The following is an 18,397-nucleotide window of genomic DNA, read 5'->3' as shown; positions in this document are numbered from 1 at the left end:
CTAGTGAAACTTTGTAATACGGCACTTTTGTACAAATGTCTCCTTGAGATGATTCGCTGATGTTCTCCTCTTCTGTAAGTCGCTTTGGATAAAAGCATCTGCCAAATGAATAAATGTAAATGTAATTGCATTTTCACTAGTGTGTGTGTGTGTGTGTGTGTGTGTGAGTGTGTGTGTGTGGGCATCGTCCTCTCCACCTGCTCAGACTCTTTTACCTTCCATAAGGTGCAGCACTGAAGGACATTAGATCCACTGTTAATGTTCAAAATCCTCTTCATGTACTCAGTATTGATTGTGCATTACAGTGACTTTATGGATACTTTATCCTGCTGTCTGGTTTGTCCTCCACCTTAGATGATTGTGTCCTCTCAGAACAGTTATGACTCCGTGTTCTGTGTGTTTAAGCATCTTGATTCCTCCACCTGTCCTTGTTCTGCTTTCGTCTCTGTCAGAGGTCTTGTCATTTCAGATGTTGTCTCATCTTCGCTCTGGATATTAACAATGAAAGATGTGTAAAGACTCGGCTTGCATGAGGTCACAGGAGATCCATCAGATAATGAATAGACTCCAGAGACCTTTTGAAAAGTTGCTAGACTGAAAATGGTATCCAACTGGTTTTACACGAGGACACAGACCGCGGGTCCGAGCTTTAGCATTGGTCAATGAGTGTACTGACTTAGCAACCCAAACAGGACAAATGCAGAAGAACATTCTTGTCATTAATTTGATGTTAAAGGCAACACGAAATCCCAATTCAACCTATTTAATTTCTTAATACTCGGCCTTATTGTTAACAATCACTGATGCAGTAATGACTTCATTTTCAACTGATGTTTTCATCCACCTGTCATGTAGGAAAAGGCCAATCAGATGAAGAGGAAGCGCGGCGTGCAGATAATCCCCTGGAGCAGCCTCTTATAGAGCCACCCGAATCTCCAGAGGTCCCCTTGGATCCCGATGGGTATTATCATTATGATCTGGTTGTGTAGATCCGCTGAGATCCTCGATGAGTCCAAATCAGATTCTGATGATGATGCCAGTGACTCCAGCAGCGTGAACGTGCCCCTCTCGCCCTCGAACGCGACCCCCCCACAGGTGCCGTTTCATCCAGTGACGGCGAGTCTGGAGGCGAGAGTTTCTCTCTGTCCACTGATGATGATGACGATCAGGTGGCCAGTCGCACATCGCCTCGTCCTCCCCCCTCAGGGCGGTTGAGCAGAGGGGCGTGACCGAGGGTCACAGCGGGAGGTAGGACTCACCGCCCGTTTAGAGGTAACCCCATTAGTGCATGACTTAACCTCCAGTGTGCTGTCTGTCTGCACTGGACTCAGAACAGTTATAGAGAGCTATAGGATACTCCCTTGCTCCCTATTTAGTGCATGACTTAACCTCCAGTGTGCTGTCTGTCTGCACTGGACTCAGAACAGTTATAGAGAGCTATAGGATACTCCCTTGCTCCCTATTTAGTGCATTACTTAACCTCCAGTGTGCTGTCTGTCTGCACTGGTCTCAGAACAGTTATAGAGAGCTATAGGATGCTCCCTTGCTCCCTATTTAGTGCATGACTTAACCTCCAGTGTGCTGTCTGTCTGCACTGGTCTCAGAACAGTTATAGAGAGCCATAGGATGCTCCCTTGCTCCCTATTTAGTGCATGACTTAACCTCCAGTGTGCTGTCTGTCTGCACTGGTCTCAGAACAGTTATAGGAGAGCTATAGGATGCTCCCTTGCTCCCTATTTAGTGCATGAATTAACCTCCAGTGTGCTGTCTGTCTGCACTGGTCTCAGAACAGTTATAGAGAGCTATAGGATACTCCCTTGCTCCCTGTTTAGTGCATGACTTAACCTCCAGTGTGCTGTCTGTCTGCACTGGTCTCAGAACAGTTATAGAGAGCTATAGGATGCTCCCTTGCTCCCTATTTAGTGCATGACTTAACCTCCAGTGTGCTGTCTGTCTGCACTGGTCTCAGAACAGTTATAGAGAGCTATAGGATACTCCCTTGCTCCCTGTTTAGTGAATGACTTAACCTCCAGTGTGCTGTCTGTCTGCACTGGTCTCAGAACAGTTATAGAGAGCTATAGGATACTCCCTTGCTCCCTGTTTAGTGAATGACTTAACCTCCAGTGTGCTGTCTGTCTGCACTGGTCTCAGAACAGTTATAGGAGAGCTATAGGATGCTCCCTTGCTCCCTATTTAGTGCATGACTTAACCTCCAGTGTGCTGTCTGTCTGTCTGCACTGGACTCAGAACAGTTATAGAGAGCTATAGGATGCTCCCTTGCTCCCTATTTAGTGCATGACTTAACCTCCAGTGTGCTGTCTGTCTGCACTGGTCTCAGAACAGTTATAGAGAGCTATAGGATGCTCCCTTGCTCCTTATTTAGTGCATGACTTAACCTCCAGTGTGCTGTCTGTCTGCACTGGTCTCAGAACAGTTATAGAGAGCCATAGGATGCTCCCTTGCTCCCTATTTAGTGCATGACTTAACCTCCAGTGTGCTGTCTGTCTGCACTGGTCTCAGAACAGTTATAGGAGAGCTATAGGATGCTCCCTTGCTCCCTATTTAGTGCATGACTTAACGTCCAGTGTGCTGTCTGTCTGCACTGGTCTCAGAACAGTTATAGGAGAGCTATAGGATGCTCCCTTGCTCCCTATTTAGTGCATGACTTAACCTCCAGTGTGCTGTCTGTCTGCACTGGTCTCAGAACAGTTTGAAATGCAGCTTATTTTCATCCTATCTTCATATAAAGCCTCTGAAAGACACATTTATCAGTTTTTACATGAACCCATTTATTCATCTTTTGAGGGAATATTGTCCCAAAGTCCTCGTATGTGGACATCATGTTTATCAGCTCACTGAGGCGTGAAACATGAACAGATGTTTTAAAGCGGCGTATCAAATGAAACTAGAGACTCTCGACTTTACAACCAAACAGGATTCAATATAAAAACATAAAGAGATTTCTTACCAGAGGCACTTTTGTTGGTGCTGCGCCGTAGAAGCGCTTCACGGAAATCAACATCATGTTGTTGTGTCACATGACTCAGTGCGGCAGAAGTTTAACCCTTAAATGACCGTCTAGAGTCTTCTGAACATTATTCAGTCAGTTTAAATTCATTTAAATTATGCATTGCATATAGCGAAGCTAAAATACAATAAGGTCCATAAAGAGACGGAGATCCCACCGGTGGAGGGCGAGGAGTGATGCTGGTAAGACGAGCCAATCATAGCTCTGTTTGTCTTGGCTGGCTGCAAGCTGATTGGCTGCTTAACTGAGGCACTGCGGTTTGGTGCTGCTGTTCAAACATGGTCGCTTGGGCTGTTCAACACGTCCATAATGCACCTGCAACTGCGAGGACAATGGTTAAGTGCGGATGCTGATAGTTTTGGCTTGTTTAACTAGTGCATCATATTTATATTATGTACTAAGCATTCACATCCACAGCTGCTTTAACTTTATGAAGATCTGTGTGTGTTTTATAAAACATTGAGGTGCAGTTCTGAATGAGCACAGCGCCATCTGCTGGTATGAAGCTGCAGATAACTACAATGATGATGCTCACAGATAGAAATCAAGCATCATTATTACTATTACTCATAGTGATCAGATAACAAGTCAAGCTCTTTTTTGTCATTGTAAAAGTACAACAAAATGATTGACAGTTATTAAGTATTAAACGTTCAGTGTGTCAGACTCTCTAACAATATATGTTTTTTTCATTATTAAGATTCACAAAACATTCTTGAAATTCTATTACACAATAAATATACATTTATAAATCAACAGAGGAAGTACGACAGAGGTTCTGTCACCTTGTCAGCAGAAGAGTTCATGCTGACTGATAGCGGCACCTGCTGGCCGAGGTCGGTACTACATGCTAATAGTTAGCTAGCAAGAAAAAGGAAATTGTTGCCTCTTAAGAAAAAGAAAAAAACAATCAGAGCAAAAACAAAAAACATTTAGAGAGATAAAAATAATTTGTGGGGCATGTTTTTGAGGCCTCTATTCATTACATTCAGCAGACATTTTTAATTAATCCATCCATCCATGGATGCTTCCGGTATACTGACAACAAGAACAGCAGCATAAACAAATGAAACGCAGCCAACTTCATCTGGACACGACTGGAGTAACACACACACACACAGTCACACACTCACACACACACACACACACACTCACACACACACACACACACACTCAATATTGTGGCAGTACTATCATTGTATTTGTTGACTGTATTCAGCCTAATTCATTCTAATGGATCCTTGTCTTGTAGAAACACTCCTGTATGTAAATCTTAGAGCAGGAGCCCCAAATGTTTCCCTTATGAGAGACCCTCTTTCTAAAATATAGAGGGGTATTTTTACATACACAGGCTCATTTATACTCTGAGGAAAAATAGTGATATTAAGATGTTGTTGTATTAATGTCATGTGGAGAATATTGTTGTCATTGTTGTTGTTTTTCTACCCAATATTAGAGTATTAGAAACATTTAAGTATTTGTTTTATATTTATATTAAACTTATACATTAATATTATAAATAGTGTTTTTGCAGTAATTAAATGTTGTAATTCAAGCAGTGAATGAGTTTAGAGCAACAGTGATGAAGTGCAATACTTCTATGTGTCTATTATGAACATATATACGTTACATGGAAGCATTTGGTTTTGTTTTTTGCCGTTTTACATCTTGTAAAATAATTACATTTTCTCTCAAATATTCTGAGAGAACGTTTATTTCCCCAATGACCCCTTGCGGACCCCAGTTTACCCCCCTGCCCTAGAGTACCATGTATATTACTATGGCACATGAGGTACCTTGGCATTACATCTGATACCACCAATTTACCATTACACTACCAACACAGTATTTCAACCCCACCTAACAATTTCTGGTACGTTAGAACCCAAAGAGAACATTCCAAGGAACTGGTTCCCAAAAAAGACCCAAACGGGAACCAACTTCTAACGTTTAGGGGAACGTTCTGTATTGGCTGGGAATGGGCCAAACTATTATTATTTTTTTAATTATTCATTTTATTTTCATACATTTTTAACGCCCAGTTTGTTTTAACATTGAAATTGAATAAGCAATGGTCAGATTTTGAGAATATCGATTCATTTGTTTAATTTTATTAGGATGTTTTGAGTAGTAATGCATAACTCATATATTTGAGCCATTTAATTACGCGCAGACAGACAGTTACATGAATATGTTGATCTATTAAACTAAAGCCCAATTATTATCATTTCTCTGTGAAATTACTCTCGGTATGCACTCGCTCTTCCCGCGCGTCAGTGTTTTTCGCGCCCGCACCTCGTGTTTGCGCTCCGTCATTTGCGTAACTGTGCCAGCGCATCTCCCTCTGTGTGAATGCGCTTTTTGCGTAGCCGTGCCCGTGTTCCTCTGTGTGAATGCGCTGTTTGCGTAGCCGTGCCCGTGTTCCTCTGTGTGAATGCGCTGTTTGCGTAGCCGTGCCCGTGTTCCTCTGTGTTAATGCGCTGTTTGCGTAGCCGTGCCCGTGTTCCTCTGTGTGAATGCGCTTTTTGCGTAGCCGTGCCCGTGTTCCTCTGTGTGAATGCGCTGTTTGCGTAGCCGTGCCCGTGTTCCTCTGTGTTAATGCGCTGTTTGCGTAGCCGTGCCCGTGTTCCTCTGTGTGAATGCGCTGTTTGCGTAGCTGTGCCCGTGTTCCTCTGTGTGAATGCGCTGTTTGCGTAGCTGTGCCCGTGTTCCTCTGTGTGAATGCGCTTTTTGCGTAGCCGTGCCCGTGTTCCTCTGTGTTAATGCGCTTTTTGCGTAGCCGTGCCCGTGTTCCTCTGTGTTAATGCGCTGTTTGCGTAGCTGTGCCCGTGTTCCTCTGTGTGAATGCGCTGTTTGCGTAGCCGTGCCCGTGACCCTCTGTGTGAATGCGCTGTTTGCGTAGCTGTGCCCGTGTTCCTCTGTGTGAATGCGCTGTTTGCGTAGCCGTGCCCGTGTTCCTCTGTGTTAATGCGCTGTTTGCGTAGCTGTGCCCGTGTTCCTCTGTGTGAATGCGCTGTTTGCGTAGCCGTGCCCGTGACCCTCTGTGTGAATGCGCTGTTTGCGTAGCTGTGCCGTGTACGCGCTTCGGTCACTGCAGTTCCGTGCTGGCGCAGCGCGTCCTTCCGCCAGTGCTCGTCCTCGGCCTCGCACACAACAACAAAGTATTAAATTCTGCACTGGTACTGGTGACATTTAACACACACTCTACCAGTGGATCAAAACAGCACAATAAAGGTAAGAAACGGATTTTGGCTGCGGATTGAAGCAGCTGCTGGAATATTGCGTAATGTTTTTGCGCGGGATGGCTGCGCGCGCCCGCGGGAGTGTTCATCATGTTCCGCGCAGCTCGCGCCACTGAATCCGCCCTCAGCGCGCCCGGTTACCGATCACATTCCTCAGTTCTCGGTGCTCTCCGTTCATCGGGGCTCGTGTAGAGGAGAAATCGTCGTGTTGCTTGATTAAATGTCGATTAAATGCCGATTAAATGCACCGGAGATGATGTGTGTGCTAATGCTAAGATTAGCTTCAACAGAACCAAACTAGAGCAGAAATGACAAAATAACCGATTATATGTCATTATATTGACCGAACTGGATATTTACAGAGTAAACCGACCGTTTAACGTGCTAGAAATCACCTCGCCGGTTTAGAAGAGTGTAAATTAAATTGTTATGTCGTTTGTGGCCCGTATCGAAACATCACGTGTCCTTTAAAGTGTTAATAATCTTCATTAACCAACATTAAACATTAACTAACATAAACATAATTTATTCTTTTTTTGTATCATGTATTTACATTATTTCATCAGGGATTCATAGATCTTTATGAATCAATTAGTTTTTACTCCACACAATTATTATAATCATAAAACTGTCAACGTTTTGTAAAATACATTTCTAAATGTTCTACACAATCAAATTATGCTTTTGCATACTTGCCTATGCTTTATTATGCCACAGTATTATTATTATTTTAGGTGTTTTGGGGCATCATGTAAGCGCATAATTATATATACATATAGATGAATAAATTCCCAAAAATGAATTCATGGAATTTTGTGCATTACTTATTTATTTACACAATTATTTTACTCAATATTTACTCTTTTGTAAACTGAACAGGTGAAGTCCAAAGGTCTGTAGGGCTTATTGGCCCATGCAAATAATATCAAATCTGTCATTAATCAGTCTATATATTACAGCTGTACGATTATGAGATAATTAATGATTTTTCCATTTGGTAAATAGTATTTACATCCAAGCCGTATTGTTTATGTAGGCGACACCATCCAAAACATTAAATCATTAAATCAAGACATGCCTAAATGGTCAACTTGCATGTAAAACAAAACTGTTCAAATTATCAATAAATTACACACAGAAATGGGCGATTGGTTAATGTTCACATTGCAAATAGTCAATTCTGATTAGAGGTCGACCGATTTTACAGATACCAATAAATAAGTTGTGCGGTACCTGCCGATAACTGATTAATCATCTGATAGTTTTTAATATTGATACGGAATGAAAAAATAACACTCAAAGTAAAATAGTGCTGAACTTTACTACGAAAATAAACAGTACTCACTGAACCATGAAAATATATTGTCAATTTTAAAACTAATATTACAATTTTAAAGTCAGCTGATTTTTTAAATTGACGTTGTTTCTTTAGTCCACAAGAGGGCGCAATAAACACATAAACCATTCAGCAACGTTATATTATTGCAAAGAACATTCCTGTCCTGCCAGTTAAAAAGACCATTTCATTTTTGACTAATGTGCATAAAATAATACGTTTTAGTCGGCCCATATTCTCAAATGTCAAAAGTAAAATGAGGGGGGAAATGCTTCAATAGACAGTTCACATGGTGTTACACTTGCACTGATTCTCCAGACTCAAGCTTCATAATAACTGCGAAATATCACATTGTTTTATTCAGTACAGTTGCATGTAGAGTAATAATATTCACAGATATCAGAGGTATCCGGCTGAACTCAGGGGTGCAGCGGCTCAGACTATGAACATAGATCAGGGGACGTTCAATCAGACTATGAGCACAGGTCAGGGGACGTTCAATCAGACGCAAGGATCTCGAGACACACATTTCCAGGTTGAACATCGTTCCTGACAAAGCATTAAAACAACTCATAATCTGAGAAACGCTTATAAGAGAGCGAGACGCAACGGCTAAAGTCCTCCACCAACAGTAAGGGGCTGTTCACACAGAACTCTTTTGCAACCATCCATTTGTTTTTCTATGTAAACATGCACTAGACGAACATCTTTGTTTCCCTTTGTTTTGTATATTCAGGGTCTCGTGCACGAGTGCTGTTTTAAGATGATGTGTCTAATTAAAAAGAGCTTTAAAGCATCGAGACTCCTGCTGTCTGTTAAACTGTATTGGATGATCTGTGTCTTGTCTTTATTAGCGCAAGTATCTGATCGATCTGAAGTCATCGTATTACAGTGAGGATAAAAACATTAAATTGAAATCAGATGCGTTTCTGATTTGTTTATTAATTTCTCTCAGCTGCATGAAGATATACATTTTCTTTCTCACGTCACTTGATTTTAATATGGTTAGCTGGCTAACGAATGCTTAAATGCGACCAGCTGGATATAAACTAATGCTAATAGGTGGAAACAATCGTGACATTTAAACATTTGGGTAGGACTTGCGTGTATTTTTGTCACATCGTTCTAACCGCTTGAGGTTAGCTTTAATGTTAGCATCTTGTCGGCAAACATACTGCTGTTCTCTACTAATGCAGTGAACAAATTATTTACCTTATACCGATCTGATGTGTACTGTAGTGTACTGTATACACACCTTTTCATTGTTGTTGGTTTAATCTGCATCTGAAGTGTACCGCACCATGCCGAGTGTAGTCTCACATGTCAGTGAAGTAGCATCAGTGTTTTTATTTCGCCACTAGAGGTCGCTCTCATACTCTATAATGACAGCGAACCTTTCCCAGCCACTTCAGCACCGAACGCAACGGGGAAAAACTATCAGTGTGGCTTTTTGCAGATAACCGATCTGAAAAATCTGTTATCTGTGCCGATTAATCGGCAAACCCGATATATCGGTCGACCTGTAATTCTGACGCAATGGTAGTAGACTTTAATTGACACTTTTCACGATTAGTCAATTGTGGCGAACTGATTATTTTTCTATTAAATGTGCAGTCCTACTATATATGAATATGGTAATAATTCAGTACTATGTTATTAACATTTAGTACTTACACTGTACCATGTTACTGCCATATTGCTAATTAAACATCAGTTTATGTAGCAATGTTTACAGGTCGACCGACTGTGGATTTTGCATACACCGATAACTAAAGGGGTGGCTGTGGTTCAGGTGGTACAGCGGATCGGCTACCAATCTCAGGGTTGGTGGTTTGATTCCCGGCCCACATGACTCCACATGCCGAAGTGTCCTTGGGCAAGACACTGAACCCCAAGTTACTGCCAATGGCAGACTAGCACCTTACATGCAGCTCTGCCGCCATTGGTGTGTGAATGTGTGAGTGAATGGGACACAGTGTAAAGCACTTTGGTAACCTCTAAGGTTAAAAAAAAGCACTATATAAGTGTAGACCCCTTACCAAAGTGCTTGAATAGGCCGATAACCGATTAATCGGTTGTTAGTTTATAAATTCGATTTATAGAATGTAAAAAAAAAAATCTTAGTCTTTTCATACTACAACGGGCACAAACAGAGGCAACAAAATGTAAAAAATAAACAAAATTCCAGCATGCTCTCAATTCAATTTAGAACACTTGTTGATTTATCGGTAAAAACGATATATCGGTCTACCTCTAGTAATGTATTATTCTACTAGAATAACATTTCAGATTAATTAATTCTCATTCTTTCTCTTGTTCCCTCCAGTATGTCAGAAACTGTGAAGTATGTGGACGATGAGCACAAAACCATCTTTCTGAAGCTACTGAACGAGCAAAGATTGGAGGGCGATCACTGCGACATCGCGGTCGTCGTTGAGGACGTGAAATTCAGGGCGCATCGCTGTGTGTTAGCGGCATGCAGCAACTACTTCAAGAAGCTTTTCAAGAAACACGAGGTGGATAGCTCCTCCGTCATAGAGATCGACTTCATCCGCTCGGACATCTTTGAAGAAGTGCTCAATTACATGTACACCGCCAAGATTTCTGTGAAGAAGAAAGATGTGAATCTAATGATGTCTTCGGGACAGATATTGGGAATCCGGTTTCTGGATAAGCTCTGCTCTCAGAAGCGAGACATGTCCTCCGACGAGAAAAACGACCTCAGGAACGCCAGCAAGTTTCCGTACGACATGGTGAAAATGGGGCTTCCGATGGATGATCCTCCTTTATCTCAAGACAACGACGTTCAGGTGCTCGGGGACCAAGATGATGCTCCTTCTGATGATATTGTGGAGGAAGCTCAAAGCAATCACCTGGACAAATCGCCCAACAACGCCCTGAGAGTGCAGGAGGCCATCCTGAAAGAGTTGGCGCAAGAAGAGGTAAATAAGGTGAGCTGCTACGACCAGGATGTGGAAGCCATGGTCACAGAACCCAAAGAACTGGCGGCTCACACGCAGACGCTGTCGTTCGCGGACAGCATGGGCGACGTGAAGGACGAACAGCCCCCCGGATGGACGACAGCCACCGGCGACATGAAGTTTGAGTATCTGCTCTACGGCCACAGGGATCAGCTCGCCTGCCAGGTGTGCGGCAAGACTTTCGTCGACGAAAGCCGCCTGAGGAAACACGAGAAACTGCACTCGGCCGACCGACCCTTCGTTTGCGAGATCTGCACCAAAGCGTTCACCACGCAGGCCCATTTGAAGGAACATCTGAAAATTCACACAGGCTTCAAGCCCTACAGCTGCGACTCCTGCGGGAAGTCGTTCATCCGCTCCCGACTTGAAGAAGCACGAGCGAGTGCACAGCAACGAGCGGCCGTTCAGCTGTCAGATGTGCGACAAAGCGTTCAAGCACAAGTCGCACCTGAAGGACCACGAGCGACGCCACCGAGGAGAGAAGCCGTTTGTGTGCGGCTCGGTATGCGAAGGCCTTCGCCAAAGCTTCCGACCTGAAGAGGCACGAGAACAACATGCACAGTGAACGCAAACAGTTGACGGCAGCGGCTGCAGAGCGAAACCGAACAGCTCCAGGCGCAGCCATGGCGCCGAAGCCGAGCAACAGCTGGAGTCTATAGCGTGCTCCTAACGTGCGCAACGGTCCGTCTGTAGACATTTCATTTGGCTAAAATGGTGTAGTCTTCTTATCATTTTGGTGGGCCTCATTGGAGTCATTTTTCTGAACTTTTTGAACCGCAGGTCTTGATATTGATTTTAATTTTAGACAAATTGATTTACACTGATTCATTTTTTGCTTTCTTTTATACGTAAATGGTGCATTTTTGTCCTATTGAACAGTTCATACCAAGTGAATTTGAGTGTTTATGGCAGGACGATGAAACACAAACATGTTGCAGTTGGACAGCGCCGGTTTCATGAAATAAACCGGATACGTGGGAGATTTGTAATTCTGACAAAAGAACATATTTGAATGAACAAGACTTTGGTCAATCATTCCATCAGTTTCTTGCTAAAGGGTGGAAATAATGTACATGTTGAGATATTTTTGCTGTAATAAATGACTGGTGAATCACTGATATGTTTGTAGTGTTTTCTGGTTACTGTTCTTGAACATGTGTATCTGTTTTCCACAAAGAACTCCACATACAGTACCGTAAGCGAATAAATGTCCTGCTCGCTGAAAGGTATTAACAAAATAAGTGTCGTGAGTTATCTCACCGACAGCTCGAGACTCTGTAAACAGAAAACAAAAATGTGTCCGTGGACAATGACACTTTCCAACTGTCAATCATTCTACACGTTCTCACAGTATTGTAGCTGCAGTGAATTATTGAGGCTTAATGCCATTTTTATGCCTTGTTGTTCATAACAGTGGCCAGTTGAGGGCGCTGTTTAGCTGCTGTTGTTTTACAACCGTTTCTTCACGATGTCGGTCTCAATAAAGCTCATTTGGTATCTTTAGTGGGCGGGGTTTTGGATAGAGGGGCGTGGCTAATTCGACGGCTCAGTCTGGTGGACATAAAACGGCTGAAATCACTTGCAACACCTTTTAAGGACGCATGTTTCCCCCAATATTCATGTTAGTGGTCGGCAAATATGGTTATTTCAAAACATAATTCTCAGATAATGACGTTTAGTTCCTCCAATCCTGAATATTTTGTCATTGCATTGGTTGATCCCCCATATTTGTTAATAACACATTTTTTTTAATATTCTTGAAAACATTTGTTAAATTGTGTTCACTGCGGATTCAAGTTTAATTAATGAGTGGATCTTTTTTTTTTTAAATATTGAAAGTTTGCAGGTTGAGGCTCTGATGGATGTTCATGTGCAGGTGAGTTTTATAAAGTGTTTATATCAAGTCGGTCCACTGTCGGTCATGTTTGCGACGCTCTCGGGAGGATATTTCCACTCATGACAGTCCAGCGCTTCTCTACTTAAATTGGGAAAGACCGAAATCTCCAACACGGTTGGTCAAGATTACGATCAAAGAACATATTTCAAATCCGCAGTAAAATCTGACAATACTGGTATCATAAATGGCGCTTAGTTACCTCAGATTACGCTAAAAAATAATTTATAATAATGCGCATGCGCGTTCTCGAGTTGATTGACAGGTGATGTCTGTATCTACAAGGTGATTGGCTGTTTTACCTGTAAGGCGGAACTTCCTGTCTACATCCGTTGGGTGTTCTAATAGAAGTGGCGCGTCATCAGCTCTGGTTTTACTCCTGCAGGTGGCGCTGCGGCTGATTCTGCGCAGTTGATTGCACGAGGAACTTAAAAACTTTCAGGTGTGATTGAGACAGGTAACATTTACCCTGAAGCCGAGGAGATCCGTCTCAGGTAGAAGTTGAACTAAGTCATTTTGCATTTTTATTTGTCTTTGAACAGAACGGGTTTTAGTTCATCTTGAAGAAATAAATCGGTCTTATTTTGTGTTATAAACGAGTAAATGTTTTAAACTGGGATTAAGTCATCTCACGTACACTGCGGTTTGCCCCTCATCAGAATAAGAGAATCAGTTTATTGCTTGCATAAATGTTATTATAGCTGAATATCTGCTTGCACTGATTTTTGTGTTTCATTAGTTATCGTTTAAATGAATATTCCGGGTTTAATACAGATTAATCTCAATCGACAGCATTTGTGTCATAATGTTGATTACCCACAAAAATTATTTCGACTCGTCCCTCATTTTCTTTAAAAAAAAAGCACAAAAGTGTGTTCCAGTGAGACACTTCCAATGGAAGTCAACGGGGTTTAATCTGCTTTCATCTTCCGGTGGAATTAAAGCTTATAAATCATTCATAACATGATCGATTTCATTTAAAACTATACTGAAGTAATGAATTACTCTGTACTGTTCATATTTGTAAAAGATTTATATTTTTTAGCATGTGAACAAGATAAATTATAAATGTTATAAATTAATATGATTTATTTAAATAATAACATTTAGAAATTCTTTGACATATCAAAATATCCATTAACTTAAGCGAAACCAGTTTGATACATGTGAAGACATCTTTTTTTGTGAGAATTAATGTATTGTTTAATCACAGTAAACGTGTATAGTGTTTAATCAGTAAACGTGTATAGTGTTTAATCACAGTAAACGTGTATAGTGTTTAATCAGTAAACGTGTATAGTGTTTAATCAGTAAGCGTGTATAGTGTTTAATCACAGTAAAGCGTGTATAGTGTTTAATCAGTAAGCGTGTATAGTGTTTAATCAGTAAGCGTGTATAGTGTTTAATCAGTAAGCGTGTATAGTGTTTAATCAGTAAGCGTGTATAGTGTTTAATCAGTAAGCGTGTATAGTGTTTAATCACAGTAAGCGTGTATAGTGTTTAATCAGTAAGCGTGTATAGTGTTTAATCAGTAAGCGTGTATAGTGTTTAATCAGTAAGCGTGTATAGTGTTTAATCAGTAAGCGTGTATAGTGTTTAATCAGTAAGCGTGTATAGTGTTTAATCACAGTAAACGCGTGTATAGTGTTTAATCAGTAAGCGTGTATAGTGTTTAATCAGTAAGCGTGTATAGTGTTTAATCACAGTAAAGCGTGTATAGTGTTTAATCACAGTAAAGCGTGTATAGTGTTTAATCAGTAAGCGTGTATAGTGTTTAATCACGGTAAGCGTGTATAGTGTTTAATCACGTAAACGTGTATAGTGTTTAATCAGTAAGCGTGTATAGTGTTTAATCACAGTAAGCGTGTATAGTGTTTAATCAGTAAGCGTGTATAGTGTTTAATCAGTAAGCGTGTATAGTGTTTAATCAGTAAGCGTGTATAGTGTTTAATCAGTAAGCGTGTATAGTGTTTAATCAGTAAGCGTGTATAGTGTTTAATCAGTAAGCGTGTATAGTGTTTAATCACGGTAAACGCGTGTATAGTGTTTAATCAGTAAGCGTGTATAGTGTTTAATCAGTAAGCGTGTATAGTGTTTAATCAGTAAGCGTGTATAGTGTTTAATCACAGTAAACGCGTGTATAGTGTTTAATCAGTAAGCGTGTATAGTGTTTAATCAGTAAGCGTGTATAGTGTTTAATCAGTAAGCGTGTATAGTGTTTAATCACAGTAAACGCGTGTATAGTGTTTAATCAAGTAAGCGTGTATAGTGTTTAATCAGTAAGCGTGTATAGTGTTTAATCACAGTAAGCGTGTATAGTGTTTAATCAGTAAGCGTGTATAGTGTTTAATCACAGTAAGCGTGTATAGTGTTTAATCAGTAAGCGTGTATAGTGTTTAATCACAGTAAGCGTGTATAGTGTTTAATCAGTAAGCGTGTATAGTGTTTAATCAGTAAGCGTGTATAGTGTTTAATCAGTAAGCGTGTATAGTGTTTAATCACAGTAAAGCGTGTATAGTGTTTAATCAGTAAGCGTGTATAGTGTTTAATCAGTAAGCGTGTATAGTGTTTAATCACAGTAAGCGTGTATAGTGTTTAATCAGTAAACGTGTATAGTGTTTAATCAGTAAGCGTGTATAGTGTTTAATCAGTAAGCGTGTATAGTGTTTAATCAGTAAGCGTGTATAGTGTTTAATCACAGTAAGCGTGTATAGTGTTTAATCACAGTAAGCGTGTATAGTGTTTAATCACAGTAAGCGTGTATAGTGTTTAATCACAGTAAGCGTGTATAGTGTTTAATCACAGTAAGCGTGTATAGTGTTTAATCACAGTAAGCGTGTATAGTGTTTAATCAGTAAGCGTGTATAGTGTTTAATCACAGTAAGCGTGTATAGTGTTTAATCACAGTAAGCGTGTATAGTGTTTAATCACAGTAAACGTGTATAGTGTTTAATCAGTAAGCGTGTATAGTGTTTAATCACAGTAAGCGTGTATAGTGTTTAATCACAGTAAAGCGTGTATAGTGTTTAATCACAGTAAGCGTGTATAGTGTTTAATCACAGTAAGCGTGTATAGTGTTTAATCACAGTAAAGCGTGTATAGTGTTTAATCACAGTAAGCGTGTATAGTGTTTAATCACAGTAAGCGTGTATAGTGTTTAATCACAGTAAGCGTGTATAGTGTTTAATCACAGTAAGCGTGTATAGTGTTTAATCACAGTAAGCGTGTATAGTGTTTAATCACAGTAAGCGTGTATAGTGTTTAATCACAGTAAGCGTGTATAGTGTTTAATCACAGTAAGCGTGTATAGTGTTTAATCACAGTAAGCGTGTATAGTGTTTAATCAGTAAGCGTGTATAGTGTTTAATCACAGTAAACGTGTATAGTGTTTAATCAGTAAACGTGTATAGTGTTTAATCACAGTAAACGTGTATAGTGTTTAATCACAGTAAGCGTGTATAGTGTTTAATCACAGTAAACGTGTATAGTGTTTAATCAGTAAGCGTGTATAGTGTTTAATCACAGTAAACGTGTATAGTGTTTAATCACAGTAAGCGTGTATAGTGTTTAATCACAGTAAAGCGTGTATAGTGTTTAATCAGTAAGCGTGTATAGTGTTTAATCAGTAAACGTGTATAGTGTTTAATCACAGTAAACGTGTATAGTGTTTAATCAGTAAACGTGTATAGTGTTTAATCACAGTAAACGTGTATAGTGTTTAATCACAGTAAACGTGTATAGTGTTTAATCACAGTAAACGTGTATAGTGTTTAATCAGTAAACGTGTATAGTGTTTAATCACAGTAAACGTGTATAGTGTTTAATCACAGTAAACGTGTATAGTGTTTAATCAGTAAACGTGTATAGTGTTTAATCACAGTAAACGTGTATAGTGTTTAATCAGTAAACGTGTATAGTGTTTAATCACAGTAAACGTGTATAGTGTTTAATCAGTAAACGTGTATAGTGTTTAATCACGGTAAACGTGTATAGTGTTTAATCACGGTAAACGTGTATAGTGTTTAATCAGTAAACGTGTATAGTGTTTAATCACAGTAAACGTGTATAGTGTTTAATCACAGTAAACGTGTATAGTGTTTAATCAGTAAACGTGTATAGTGTTTAATCACAGTAAACGTGTATAGTGTTTAATCACAGTAAACGTGTATAGTGTTTAATCAGTAAACGTGTATAGTGTTTAATCAGTAAACGTGTATAGTGTTTAATCACAGTAAACGTGTATAGTGTTTAATCACAGTAAACGTGTATAGTGTTTAATCACAGTAAACGTGTATAGTGTTTAATCACAGTAAACGTGTATAGTGTTTAATCACGGTAAACGTGTATAGTGTTTAATCAGTAAACGTGTATAGTGTTTAATCAGTAAACGTGTATAGTGTTTAATCAGTAAACGTGTATAGTGTTTAATCAGTAAACGTGTATAGTGTTTAATCACAGTAAACGTGTATAGTGTTTAATCACAGTAAACGTGTATAGTGTTTAATCACAGTAAACGTGTATAGTGTTTAATCACGGTAAACGTGTATAGTGTTTAATCAGTAAACGTGTATAGTGTTTAATCAGTAAACGTGTATAGTGTTTAATCACAGTAAACGTGTTTAGTGTTTAATCACAGTAAACGTGTATAGTGTTTAATCAGTAAACGTGTATAGTGTTTAATCAGTAAACGTGTATAGTGTTTAATCACAGTAAACGGGTATAGTGTTTAATCAGTAAACGTGTATAGTGTTTAATCACAGTAAACGTGTATAGTGTTTAATCAGTAAACGTGTATAGTGTTTAATCAGTAAACGTGTATAGTGTTTAATCAGTAAACGTGTATAGTGTTTAATCACAGTAAACGTGTATAGTGTTTAATCAGTAAACGTGTATAGTGTTTAATCAGTAAACGTGTATAGTGTTTAATCAGTAAACGTGTATAGTGTTTAATCAGTAAACGTGTATAGTGTTTAATCAGTAAACGTGTATAGTGTTTAATCAGTAAACGTGTATAGTGTTTAATCACAGTAAACGTGTATAGTGTTTAATCAGTAAACGTGTATAGTGTTTAATCACGTAAACGTGTATAGTGTTTAATCAGTAAACGTGTATAGTGTTTAATCAGTAAACGTGTATAGTGTTTAATCACAGTAAACGTGTATAGTGTTTAATCAGTAAACGTGTATAGTGTTTAATCAGTAAACGTGTATAGTGTTTAATCAGTAAACGTGTATAGTGTTTAATCACAGTAAACGTGTATAGTGTTTAATCAGTAAACGTGTATAGTGTTTAATCAGTAAACGTGTATAGTGTTTAATCAGTAAACGTGTATAGTGTTTAATCACAGTAAACGTGTATAGTGTTTAATCACAGTAAACGTGTATAGTGTTTAATCAGTAAACGTGTATAGTGTTTAATCAGTAAACGTGTATAGTGTTTAATCAGTAAACGCGTATAGTGTTTAATCACAGTAAACGGTATAGTGTTTAATCACAGTAAACGCGTATAGTGTTTAATCAGTAAACGCGGTATAGTGTTTAATCAGTAAACGCGTATAGTGTTTAATCAGTAAACGCGTATAGTGTTTAATCACAGTAAACGGTATAGTGTTTAATCACAGTAAACGTGTATAGTGTTTAATCACAGTAAACGCGTATAGTGTTTAATCACAGTAAACGTGTATAGTGTTTAATCACGTAAACGCGTATAGTGTTTAATCACAGTAAACGTGTATAGTGTTTAATCAGTAAACGTGTATAGTGTTTAATCACAGTAAACGCGTATAGTGTTTAATCACAGTAAACGCGTATAGTGTTTAATCACAGTAAACGCGTATAGTGTTTAATCAGTAAACGCGTATAGTGTTTAATCACAGTAAACGCGTATAGTGTTTAATCAGTAAACGCGTATAGTGTT

General features: G+C 39.4%; 1 protein-coding gene and 1 pseudogene across 1 annotated transcript in view; both read left to right on the top strand.

Moving 5' to 3' along the window:
- Positions 1-5,130: 5,130 nt before the first annotated feature.
- LOC127634613 (zinc finger and BTB domain-containing protein 14-like) lies at positions 5,131-11,698 on the top strand (annotated as a pseudogene).
- Positions 11,699-12,904: 1,206 nt separating this feature from the next.
- LOC127634605 (DNA topoisomerase I, mitochondrial-like) overlaps positions 12,905-18,397 on the top strand; it is a 25,487-nt gene continuing 19,994 nt past the window's right edge. The window contains exon 1 of the mRNA XM_052114213.1: positions 12,905-12,975. The gene's annotated coding sequence lies outside the window, so the exon portion shown is untranslated. The remainder of the gene's footprint in view (positions 12,976-18,397) is intronic.

The sequence above is a fragment of the Xyrauchen texanus genome, chromosome 41, assembly GCF_025860055.1.
Source record: "Xyrauchen texanus isolate HMW12.3.18 chromosome 41, RBS_HiC_50CHRs, whole genome shotgun sequence".
NCBI classification, from domain to species: Eukaryota; Metazoa; Chordata; class Actinopteri; order Cypriniformes; family Catostomidae; genus Xyrauchen; species Xyrauchen texanus.
Note: the sequence above shows the minus strand (reverse complement) of the source record. Positions and strands in the feature narration are given on the sequence as shown.